Here is a 13,553-nt window from a genome sequence, read left to right on the forward strand (position 1 = left end):
CTTTAACTGGATGGGAATAAGAACGTCTTTAAGTGTCTTCGAAAAGCCCGATGGTCTTTTTCTAACCGGATATAGTCAGGGAGAGTGTTCGACCTTCTGAAGAACGGACACACCCAGTCAAATCCCTTCCCAAGAAACCGTCCACCAACCCCAGCAAACTCAAGTACACCCATCCTCTCTCTGCTTCCCTTTCCCACCAAAGTCCTTAAAAAACCACCAACTGCCAAATAATGGAAAACCTGGGAAACCTTAATCTTCTGGACATCTCCCAATCTGGATTCCACACCAATCACAGCACCAAAACTGCCCTGACTGCTGCTACCGACATCGGAAACTTCCTTGACCGGGGAGAAACGGCAGCCCTAATTCTCCTCTACCGCTCAGCTGCTTCAGATACCATATCCCACCACACACTTATCAAGTGGCTTCACCACATTGGAATCCAAGGAGACGCCCTCAGATGGATTGCCTCCTTCCACAATGGAAGGGCCCACGGAACCTAAGGTCATCATGATCAGTGTCTCTCAAGGCTTGTCTTTCGCCCTTCACTGTTCAACACCTAAAAAACCCCCTTGGTCCAAATCGTCAAAACCCACGGATTAAACATCATATCCTGGGGCGTGGCCGAGGAGGAGACCAAGATGGCCGCCTCTTGCTGAAGCTCCGCCGACTCGGGGAATCGTCACTTGTGAAATGCGGTAACCGGCGATCCTAACGGGCACCCAAACCTACGATCCTGCTCTCCTTCCTGTGCAGCTCGACGGGTGCAAGTTTGAAGGCGGTGGCGGCAGCGGATCCGGAGCTACGGCGACGCGACCGGCGGCCGGGTCAAGCAGGTGAGGCCTCGGAGTCGCGAGGTGGAGGTAGGGGGCGCTGCGCGTGGGGCGCCCTGGCGGCCGGTGGGGTCCAGCCGCGGTGATTTCCGCGCTCTAGGGGCTGAGGGCTCGGCTCCGCGGCGGGCCTATTGGAACCCGGCTACCCATGTGCAGCGCTGCGCGCTGGACACGCATCTGGGCCTCTCGGCCTGGTGTGGTGGGCTGCAGCCGGGAGCTCCATTTTGGCCGCGGCAGGGGCGTAGGCTCGGCTCTGGGGGCGGGTTGCTGTAAGGTTGGCCCGGGGGCCGCGCTGGGCGTTTCTGGTGCCGGCGCTGCCCTGCTTCGCGCCTGCGGCGCTACTGGCCTCTCTCTGCGCCCCGGAGCACCAGTGAGGGGGAAATTTACACCCCGCCTGACCTGCCGGACCGCAGAGGTGCCCGAGCGGACTGCCACGTGATCACCTGGCCCACTGTCCGTGGGGCGCTCCCCATTGCTGTTTGGGGTCCCGGACTGGGCTGAGACCCGACCTGCCCCCCCGGGGAGACAAGACCCTTGCCCTGCTGCAGCCCCACTGTCATTTTGGGGTGCTCTGGTGTGAAGTAACGTGTCAGCACAGAAGATACGGAGGCCTAGACCCGGTGGCCCTGCTGCACTGCCACGATGGGTAAACGCGACCCTAATCAGCGTAAATTGAACTTTGCTGAAGCCTCCCTCCCCGTCGCTGACCCCCCACAAGAGGCCCAAACGGAGGCGACGAGAGGTGATGACCCAGAGGATGCCACTTCCCTCATGACTGCCATGATGACTGAGATGAGGGCTGGTTTCAAGGCGCTGGATGGGCGATTTGACACGCTAGAGAGCCGCATGGCAGATATGGGTTCCAAAATTCAGGCGCATGACCGACGACTAGACCTAGTAGAATCCAGGATTTCTGATGTAGAAGATGGCGCGACGAAATCCCTGAAAAGATTGGAAAGGGTGGAGAGAATCCTCAAGGAAGTCGCCATTAAAAACGAGGACCTTGAGGCCCGGGGGAGAAGAAACAACGTGCGCATCACCGGCGTAGCAGAGACGACCCAAACTGGCCGGATGGACACTTTTGTTGAACAGTTGCTAATCGACCTGTTTGGCCGCGACTCCTTCACTCAGGGGTTCGTGGTGGGGCGTGCCCACAGATCGCTAGGCCCATGGCCCAGAACAGGTCTCCCGCCGCGTCCAATTATTGCTCGCCTTATGAACTTCAGGGATCGTGATGCCGTCCTCCGGGCGGCTCGAGATCGTGGTGTGGTGACATGGCAAGGCAACACTCTATCCTTCTTTCCTGATTTCACCTTCACGGTCCAGGAAACGCGCAAGAAATTTACTGGGGTTAAAGCTACGCTCAGAAATCTCGGCCTGCGATATGGAATGCTCTACCCCGCTAGACTTAAAGTGGACATTGATGGCAGACCCCACATCTTTGAGACACTGACGGAAGCCCAGGAATTTTGCCAACGCTACATGCGGCGAGACGTAAGCCCGACCCGGTCTGGTGCACAACCGCCGGCTTCTCCAGTCAGAAATGCCTCGCAGGCCAGCGCCGATCTATTTGCTGAGACGGGCAAGGGCTGACGATCATGACCGGACACTTGGGGCTGCAGGTCCGCTTTCGTTGCTTCACATGCACCCAGATCATTGTGGTTACACAAGCTCCGACTTTCCAGTATTGTTTACCCCCCCGACCGGCGTGGCGTTGCCACTCCCCATGGCGGATGCCGCTGTTGACTCACTACTTCTTTTCCTATTGCAGTTGTACTACAGTTTGACACTGCGCTTTGTCACTCAATGTTTTGTTTGGTTCGCTGCATGGTTCATGGGGATATGCCTCCCTGGGTTGTTTGGAGGCTGGGTGGGGGTAGGGGGGGAATTTTATTTAGTTTGATATCAATCCGCACTCAGATGGCAAGCACACACCACATCACACGTTACATTTGACTTTGGCACACTCTGGATTGGACATGTAAGCTCGTGCACTAATGGCTAGACAGACTACACAGGTTGACTCCTCCCTGATCTCATGGAATGTCAGAGGTCTAAATGACACGAGGAAACGCAGGCAGGTCTTTAACTACCTGGGCAGACATAACGTTGACATTGTGTTTCTGCAGGAAACGCACTTGAGCCCTGCAGGGTCCCAGCTCCTGGCTAGAAGCTGGGGTTCACACCGCTTCTTCTCTGACTACAGCAGATATTCAAGGGGGGTAGCCATCTTGGTGCATAAATGAATACCCTTCATACTGCACTCCACGATAGGGGACCCGGAGGGTCGATACTTGGTGGTAACAGGCTCCCTATTTCATCAGACGGTTACCCTGGTAAACGTATATGGCCCTAATACTGACACCCCTGCCTTCTTTCAGGACCTTCAGGTGAAAATACTCACAATAGCCACAGGCCAGATGCTAGTCGGTGGAGATTTTAATTTACTCCTTAACCCCTCACGGGACGGGACTTTAACTGCAGCGGATTCCAGGAAGCACTCCAGACCAGTCCTAGTTGACATTTGCGATACCTATTCCCTCATTGACATCGAAGCTAGGCTACACGGGGAGACCCCGGAATACACACACCATTCCAGCTTCCATAACACTTGGACGAGACTAGATTACTGGCTACTCTCCCCTGGGGTGGCTGGGTGGGTGACATCACATGCTACACTCCCACGTACGCTGTCAGACCACTCCCCGGTTGCGTTGCGCCTGGGTATTCCCAGACCGGGCGGCTTTGAACGACAGTGGCGATTCCCCGGTAAGGCCCTCGCTGACACGGTGTTCACCGAAACACTCCGGACTGCCATCACTGATTACTTTGAGCTCAACACAGGGTCAGTAGAAACTCACGCAACCTTGTGGGAGGGGTTTAAGGCCACTATCAGAGGGGTATGCATTGTTACGCATGTGGGAGTCCTGCGCTCTATCAGATCCACACTCACTCGCATTGAGAAAGATATCCGAACGGTGGAAGAGGACCTGCTCCGACATCCCTCTGAGTCACACGAGACGCGTCGTCTTACACTACTGTTAGAGTTTCGGGAAGAGGCGGATAGGGAGTTGCGCTTCCTAGCCACACAACACTCGGCGCGGCAATACGGGGAGGGAGACCAACCCGGGAGGCTACTTGCACACCTACTCCGCCCTCCGCGTCAAGCACAATACATAACGGGAATAACTGCCCCGGATGGTAGACTGCTACACACCACCCCTGAAATCTGCCACACCTTCTTGTCATACTATACTGATCTCTATTCCTCGTCCATTGCCACAGACCTACGTGATCAATGCTCTTACTTAGACGAAATTGCATTGGTCTTCTTGGAAAAACACATGCAGGAGTTTCTCTCCCATCCAATAACGGTTGACTCGGTAGTGGAGGCCATTGACGCCCTACGGGGCTCAGCTGCTCCTGGCTTGGACGGCTTCTCGGCCGATTTTTATAAGGCATACAAGGAAGAACTGGTTCCAGTGCTAATAGAGGTCTATGCTGAGGCTTTGGAGACGGGTATCTTGCCCCCCACGTTTAGGGAAGCAGTAATCATATTGCTCCCGAAGCCCGGAAAGGACCCGACCCTCTGTGGCTCCTACAGGCCTCTTTCGCTGTTGAACACAGACTATAAAATCTTGGCAAAAATAGTGGCCACACGGCTTGCCCTCTTAATGGAATTCATCATATCCCCCGCCCTATCTGGGTTCGTGCCGCACCGGTCCACCTCACTAAATCTGCGTACATTATTCGCAGTGATTCACCGGGTAGACCCCGGCACTCCGGCGGCCGCCGTGCTTTTGGACACAGAAAAGGCGTTGGATTCCCTTGAATGGCCCTTTTTCCTATCAATTATGAGACGCATGGGTATGCCGGAGTGTTTTGTCTCCACGGTGGCGTTGCTATATACTAAACCCACGGCCCGAATCCGCTTAAAAATGGCACCATCACGGAGGCGTTTTCCCTGTCCAGGGGCATGAGACAGGGGTGTCCATTGTCCCCCTTGTTATTCATCTTAGCGATGGACCCACTGGTCCGACACTTTCAGGAAAAACACGTCTTTCGGGGCCTGCAATTCCGCACGGGTCCTCTACTAGCATCGCTATATGCGGACGATTTAATACTCTATGTCCGTGTACTTTCCCTCAACCTGGCACCGCTGCTGGCGGAATTTACGCGGTTTGGCACTTTCTCTGGGCTGCGCATGAACTGGCACAAATCCCTCATTTTCCCGCTGACACCCGCCACTACGCCATGGGACTGCGAGTACCCACTGGAGTGGTGTTCGGAATCGGTGAAGTACTTGGGTATACACGTCCATCTTAACACTGTAGACATTGTCCGGCTCAACTATGGGAGAGCACTAGATTTTCTGGAGGATAACATTGGCAGATGGCTGCGATTGCCGCTGTCTATGGTGGGACGTATTGCTATAGTGAAAATGGTGGTTCTGCCCCGGTTTTTGTATTTAACAACATTCCAATACCCTTGACTAAGATATTTTTCACACAGCTGCGAACGCTGCTGCTACGGTTGATATGGGGAAACAAGACCCCTCGGGTCACTTGGCACACACTGACCCTGCCCTACGAGAGGGGCGGCCTGGGGGTACCTGATTTTTATCTCTACTTTTTGGCAGCACAATGTTCCTTTGCATATCCCTGGTTCCACCCAGATGCCCGCATACTGTACCTGAAACCGGAGGCGGACTTGGTACTACCACACTCCTTAACTACACTACTCCCGAAGGGATTCCCGCGAGACCCCCAAGATATACAGACAGTATCTTCCACATGCGGGGCGAGGGAGAAACTCCGGAGGCTACTGAAGCTAGATGTCCTCTATTCCCCACTCCTTCCACTCCCCAATGCACATTGGCTCCCAATCACTGGTGAAATGGTGGTGCGTACTACACTCTCCAAATTCGGCTTGAATACATTAGGTGACCTGTTCCCAGACGGACATGCCTTTAGTCTGACAGAGGACCCCCGTTTCCTGGATCGCAGCTTTATGGACTCCTTTGTTCGCTCCATGCTACGAGCTACATTTCCCACCTTCCCACTGGCTCCAGAAGAGGCACTACCTCTGACGGCTATCATCCAGCATCCCTCAGGGGCACATATGGTTACTAAACTTTACAGACTTAGCATCGCTGCCACTCCCGCAGCTGATGCGAAAGTCCGATTGGCGTGGGAAAAAGATCTGGGGAAACCGATAACAGATGTTGAGTGGGCACAATGCTGCGCAGTAACCAAAAAGGTGTCACTAAACAGCAGGCACAAACTCATTCACTTTAAATTCTTGAGACGTTTGTATCACACCCCTGCATTGGCCCATAAGATAGACCCCTCACGCTCTCCTAATTGCCCAAAATGTAAGGCTGTGGATGCTGATTTTGCACATTTATCGTGGACATGCCCCAGACTAAGTGACTACTGGCTACAGATGCACAGCACATTTGGTAAGATACTGGGTGTCCCCCTGGTTCCTTCCCCTGACATTGCCTTGTTGGGCTATGTGACAAACTTTCCACAGGCAGTCCGCAGACTCGCAACGCTGGGCTTCTTGTTGGCTAAGAGGGAGGTGGCTTTGCTTTGGTGCTCCAAGAGAAGTCCAAGTGTGCAGTCCTGGCTAAAAAGCTTGGCCTCCTGCAATATTAACTGTGTTGAATACTCATCCACCATCCCCACTTCATCTCGGCCCTTGGACATATGGGGGCCGTACCGCAATTACATTGCCAAACTCACGGCGGAACATCAGGCACAATTGAACAATCAGCTGTACCCAGAAGGGGTGGGTTAGCCCACGTTGTTACTACGCTCTGTACATTGCTACCGATTACCGAATGTATATGCCTCGTAGGAATGATATTGAGACCGGGGCTCTTTGATGTCTGTGACTCATTGCAGTGGATGACACCCTCCTTTTTTTGTTTAACAATTACTGCTGTGCCGTGGTATGTCGGCATTGGTGTACTGCATTGTAAGATGGTGTGTGCTTTTTACATTGCTGATGGTTTCTGTGCGATGCTTGTGAAAATAACAAATAAAGTTTAACAAAACAAAAAAAAAAAAAACATCAACATCATATCCTAAGCTGACGACACCCAGCTCATTCTCTCGCTATCAGTAGACCCATCCACCAAGAAAGCAAACTTCCGCAGGTGCAAGACGAGTGTCGCCAACTGGATTAAGACAACTGCTTAAAAGTCAACATAACAATCAACAAAAGAAGGTTTTGGGTCCTATCACTGACCAGCCTGGACCTCAACAATCGCTAAACAGAACACAGTGGCTAGTCAGGTTTGCTTGGTAGTTATTTAAAACACACCCAGCCTGTCTACGCTGCGTGAGCCACCAGTTTATTCAGAATTTTTTATTTTTATTTTCATTTTTGATTTGATTTCGTTTATTTTTCATATGACATCGAAGGCACAATTATCAAAACAGTTGAATCAACATACAGACATTTAAGTGCGCAATATATACAAGTGACAAAATTATTCACAATAGATGCTCAAAGTTCAAGACACCAAGACACGAATTATTATATACAACACATATTGAAACATACAAAACAATTTATAAAAAGAACCAGTCCTTTACATTGTAGACCAATGGATAGGCGGAAAACAGAAATACAATTCAAACTGCCTGTCTATCTCAAAAGGACCTGTGGTGAGGTGTTTTTAGGATTGAACAGCTGGGGACAAAAACGGTAATATTAATTATTCCCTGGCTGCACTCTTCTTCCTTATCACAGGCTGGGGGTCAACGCGTTGCGAACCAATAATGATTGCAAGGTTCTCCTCAGGACGTGGACTGGGTGGGTCCTTTTCTGTAAAACATAGGGCTTGGTGTAAATGTTATATTGCGATACCATAGTAATGGCCTCTCTGACTATTCAAGTCAAAATGATGAAAAGTTACCTGCAGTCAGCGCGCAAGGGCTGCAAGGGGGAAGCAAGGGGGAGAGTGGCTTCTCACGGTAGGAACTTTCTGAAAAAGCAAAGGTCATCGAAGATCAGCTCTCTTCAAATCGAATTGGCCCCAAGAGTGCAAATTAGTGCGGCGGGTGTTGCCACCAATCCTACCTGCACTTGAGCTTGAATGCGGGAGGAAGGATGGAACTACCGGCGATGAGTCCGGAGGTCACGAGCGATGCTGCTCTCTTTCACTGGAATGCTGCACAAGAAGCGGGGAATGTTACAGGGCGTCTGACTGCCTAGCGGGTGTAGGCTAGTTAAAATACAAAGGGAAAATGTTCGGGGAAAATGTACTCACTCAGAAAGCGAATGTAGTCAATTCATTCGGCGGCCGCCGGCATCTAACATGTAGCGCCGCAGGCGGACTCCGATGTGATTTAAACGGGGGGAATGCTGGGGCGGATCAAGTCATGGCAATAGAGAGAAGACTGGGCTGACAAGAAAACTCTCACTGGTACTGGTAGTTCTACGAGGCTTGTAGTTCTGCATCCGCCACAGCAAAGGTACCGAGCAGGTTGTAATAGTAAATATGACAACTTGCCTCAATAGTTTTTTGCGCTCATAGAGCCACAGCCGTGACATGAAACAAGAGTCACGCCTGACCACGAGAAAAGCGCTACAGATTGTAGGATTATTTCGAGGGCACTGACAGAGTTATATGTATGTAACAATCGCTTGGGGTACCTGGAAGCCACTGTCACATGAATGGAAAATTAGATTGTTTTTTATTGAAACATGGGAATTGAAAGTCTCTGGAGGACCAATAGAAACGGGTAGCAGCACGGCTCAGATCAGCTCAACATAGGTGCAGACACAACCGGGCAAAGTAGCTAGACCATTTGTTAGGTAGTTTACAGATTCCCCATTTCGGACAGTTCATTCAAGCCTGAATTTGCTGTGTCAAATTTGAGGATGAGGTACGCCTCTTTCTGAGAGAGGCGTGTGTCGGGATCACCACTGCCGCCCCTAATTACAGCCAGCACTGTCCATCTAATGTCATTCACAGAGTGCTTGTGTTGTAAAAAGTGGGACACCAATGGAGCTGTTAGATTCTTATTGTTAATCCTTGATCTGTGTTGGATGATTCTTTGTCGGACCTCCTGCGTGGTCTTACCAATGTACACCTTATTGTTATTGAACACATACAATCCTTACCGAGACCATATAGGGTAATGGCTCAGATATATAGACGACGTCTGGACCGGGACATCACTACTGTTGGAGGAATTCTACATGTGGCTGAACAACAGGAGTCCGGACATCAAGTTCAGCTTGTGCTACGATTCGAAATCTCTGCCATTTCTGGATGTGGTAGTATCCGCGACGACAGATGGACTGTCATGCTTCTTATATCAAAAAAAGACTGACAAAAATAATGCTTTGCATTATAGGAGCTACCACCCGAGAAGCCTCAAGAACAACCTCCCCTACGGGCAGTTCCTCAGAGTGAGGCGGAACTGCTCGTCAGTACAGCAGTTTGAGGAACACGATCAAGCATTGATTTCGAAATTACAGGAAAGAGGATATCCACGCAAGCTGTTGAAGGACTCCATGAAAAGAGCAAGATGGACTCCTAGGGAGTATCTATTAGAAAAAAGATCAAGACCACCAACCCAAAGGATCGTGTGCGTGTCTACTTTCGGTCCCCATACCCATTCGCTGCAGAAAATCATCAGGAAATGTTGGCATTTGGTCGAAGAAATTTTACCTGACGTCGGTCTACCACTTTTTGCCCTAAAAAAGAACCGGAGTATTGGCCAGCTGATAACATCGACTCGTCCTCCCGCCAAAAAAGACACTCAAAGCACCATCTTCGGTGCCAGTCCAGTCAAGGGCCATCGCAAATGCGGGAAGTGCACCGTTTGTGACCTTACAATGGAGGGCTCCCTTTTCACAGACGGCAGTAAATTCTGGCGCCATAATGAACACACGAACTGCAAAACGAAGAACACAGTATACGCCATTCAGTGTCCCTGCAATAAGGTGTACATTGGTAAGACCACGCAGGAGGTCCGACAAAGAATCATCCAACACAGATCAAGGATTAACAATAAGAATCCAACAGCTCTATTGGTGTCCCACTTTTTACAACACAAGCACTCTGTGAATGACATTAGATGGACAGTGCTGGCTGTAATTAGGGGCGGCAGTGGTGATCCTGACACACGCCTCTCTCAGAAAGAGGCGTACCTCATCCTCAAATTTGACACAGCAAATTCAGGCTTGAATGAACTGTCCGAAATGGGGAATCTGTAAACTACCTAACAAATGGTCTAGCTACTTTGCCCGGTTGTGTCTGCACCTATGTTGAGCTGATCTGAGCCGTGCTGCTACCCGTTTCTATTGGTCCTCCAGAGACTTTCAATTCCCTTGTTTCAATAAAAAACAATCTAATTTTCCATTCATGTGACAGTGGCTTCCAGGTACCCCAAGCGATTGTTACATACATATAACTCTGTCAGTGCCCTCGAAATAATCCTACAATCTGTAGCGCTTTTCTCGTGTTCAGGCGTGACTTTTTTCATGTCACGGCTGTGGCTCTATGAGCGCAAAAAACTATTGAGGCAAGTTGTCATATTTACCATTACAACCTGCTCGGTACCTTTGCCGTGGCGGATGCAGAACTACAAGCCTCGTAGAACTACCAGTACCAGTGAGAGTTTTCTTGTCAGCCCAGTCTTTTCTCTATTGCCATGACTTGATCCGCCCCAGCATGCCCCCCGTTTAAATCACATCGGAGTCCGCCTGCGGCGCTTGTTAGATGCCGCCGGCCGCCGAATGAATTGACTACATTCGCTTTCTGAGTGAGTACATTTTCCCCGAACATTTTCCCTTTGTATTTTAACTAGCCTACACCCGCTAGGCAGTCAGACGCCCTGTAACATTCCCCGCTTCTTGTGCAGCATTCCAGTGAAAGAGAGCAGCATCGCTCGTGACCTCCGGACTCCTCGCCGGTGGTTCCATCCTTCCTCCCGCATTCAAGCTCAAGTGCAGGTAGGATTGGTGGCAACACCCGCCGCACTAATTTGCACTCTTGGGGCCAATTCGATTTAAAGAGTTCTGATCTTCGATGACCCTTGCTTTTTCAGAAAGTTCTTACCGTGAGAAGCCACTCTCCCCCTTGCTTCCCCCTTGCAGCCCTTGCGCGCTGACTGCAGGTAACTTTTCATCATTTTGACTTGAATAGTCAGAGAGGCCATTACTATGGTATCGCAATATAACATTTACACCAAGCCCTATGTTTTACAGAAAAGGACCCACCCAGTCCACGTCCTGAGGAGAACCTTGCAATCATTATTGGTTCGAAACGCGTTGACCCCCAGCCTGTGATAAGGAAGAAGGGTGCAGTCAGGGAATAATTAATATTACCGTTTTTGTCCCCAGCTGTTCAATCCTAAAAACACCTCACCACAGGTCCTTTTGAGATAGACCGGCAGTTTGAATTGTATTTCTGTTTTCCGCCTATCCATTGGTCCACAATGTAAAGGACTGGTTCTTTTTATAAATTGTTTTGTATGTTTCAATATGTGTTGTATATAATAATTCGTGTCTTGGTGTCTTGAACTTTGAGCATCTATTGTGAATAATTTTGTCACTTGTATATATTGCGCACTTAAATGCCTGTATGTTGATTCAACTGTTTTGATAATTGTGCCTTCGATGTCATATGAAAAATCAACTAAATCAAATCAAAAATGAAAATATTTTTCTGAATAAACTGGTGGCTCACGCAGCATAGACAGGCTGGGTGTGTTCTAAATAACTACCAAGCAAACCTGACTAGCCACTGTGTTCTGTTTAGTAAAAGTCAACATAGACATAATGGAAGTGCTTATCTTTGGGAACAACACGTGGAGTGACGCCTGGTGGCCTTCCAAACTAGGACCTCATCTACTTTGACAGACGACGCCCGCAACTTTGGCATCATCCTTGACAGCAAGCTCACCATGAAAAACCAGACTAATGCAGTCTTCTCCACCTGCTTCCACACTCTTCGCATGCTTCATAACATCTTTAAATGGCTCCCCATCAACACCACACAAACCATCACTCAAGCCCTAGTCTCAGCCGTATGGACTACAGCAACACACACTACGTAGGACTCACCTTGCAGATCCCGAAGAGACTGCAAACCATACAGAACTCAACATCCTGACTTATCCTCGACCTCCCAAAGTAAACCCACATCACCCCCCCACCTCAAGAAGCTCCACTGGCTTCCCATTCAGAAGAGACGTCAATTCAAAATGCTGCTCCACACCTACAAAGCCATACACAACCAAGAACCAGCATACATAAACCACTGCCTAAACTTCCACCCGCCCTCCAGATACCTGTTCTTCACCTCTCTCTCCCTCACTCACACTCCCGCATCAGCCGAAGCAACAGTGGAAGACGCTCCTTCTCCTACCTCGCTACGAAGTCATGGAACAACCCCCCCTCCTTCACCTCCGGACCTCATCCTCTCTGTTTGAATTCAGGAAGACACTCTAGACCTGGCTGTTCAACTGAACCTTCCCTAAGCAGCAAATTCTCATCGCCTGGACTCCCTCAGGGGTTATTAGCCTTGCTGTAAATGTCCTGCTTGGTTGATTCTAAGTAAAGCTCTTGTTTCATGCAGAGTTTGGTGCAATTGCATTAAACAGTTTTTGCTTCAGAATTCAAAAAAAATCATGTAACATCTAAAATAGAAAACACTCTTCAGAACTACCCACCTTGTGTGATTTTCTCCCATTCTTGAAAGTACTGTTTGACAAATTATATGCCAATTTTTTTTGCCAAATGATTGTGTAATAAGACGGCCTAAGATTTCCATAAACCCGACACCAACGTCCACGGACTGATTTAAAAAACTTTTGGTAAATATATGCAGTTTTTACAATCTCTTTGGGATGTGCCCTGGTTTCCCTATTGGTGATTTGTGTTCACCCTGCTATTGCGTAACCTCACAATTCATTTTCCAAATCTGCCTGTGCATTTCTGTAAGGTAAGACGAGCTCAGTTTCAAAATATGAGACTGAAGGTTGACAGCCAATACAGCCCTATGTTTGATCAGGTCTTTTAAGTTTTTTTTTTTTTAGACTTCTGAATTAATGTTTATCCAAAAATCAAAAACAGTAGATAGAGAGCCTTTTTTGCTATGCTAGTGACAATGGTATCATTTTGAATTTGGAATGAGAAATAACTTTTGATCAAGCTCTCCAATTTTGCGCTCTTGAAAATCTGCATGTCATTTGCCAAAACCACACTTTTAATACTGGGAAACGTTTCATGCAGATTTGTAAAACAGAGGAAAAGTGACTGGAAGTCTAAAAAACTTGCCTTAAAGAGGAAAATTATATTGAAAAATAACATCCTTAACTCTACAATACATATGCATACTCTATAAAACAGTTATTTAACAATACTTCTTTGCACATAGACTGCTAAAAAACAACACAGAATATTTTAGTGATATTTTAGTGATGTATACGTGTTTTCAGGCACAGCAGTCTTAGCAATACTTGTCAGGTTTAAAATCAAATTCCGGAATGATCAATTAAAAATATTAATTGAGAATGATGAATAGAGTTGTAGTTGAGAGCAGATTAAAACAGTAAAAAACTATTCTGTGAATGGCTATCTTTTCAAAGCAGGGATCTTACAGTCCATATCATGGAGGCCACATTTTAACTGTGCACGTTTGATGCAAAAAAAGCGTGACTATTCACTATGTTAATAACAATGCACACATCA

The 13,553-nt window shown here is 48.7% G+C and overlaps 1 protein-coding gene across 5 annotated transcripts in view; it reads right to left on the reverse strand.

Annotated features, from left to right (window-relative positions):
- Positions 1 to 13,553, reverse strand: part of PPP4R1 (protein phosphatase 4 regulatory subunit 1) — a 689,584-nt gene that overhangs the window by 317,046 nt on the left and 358,985 nt on the right. The gene's annotated exons all lie outside the window — the stretch shown is intronic.

The sequence above is a fragment of the Lissotriton helveticus genome, chromosome 4_1 (assembly GCF_964261635.1).
Source record: "Lissotriton helveticus chromosome 4_1, aLisHel1.1, whole genome shotgun sequence".
Lineage (NCBI taxonomy): Eukaryota > Metazoa > Chordata > Amphibia > Caudata > Salamandridae > Lissotriton > Lissotriton helveticus.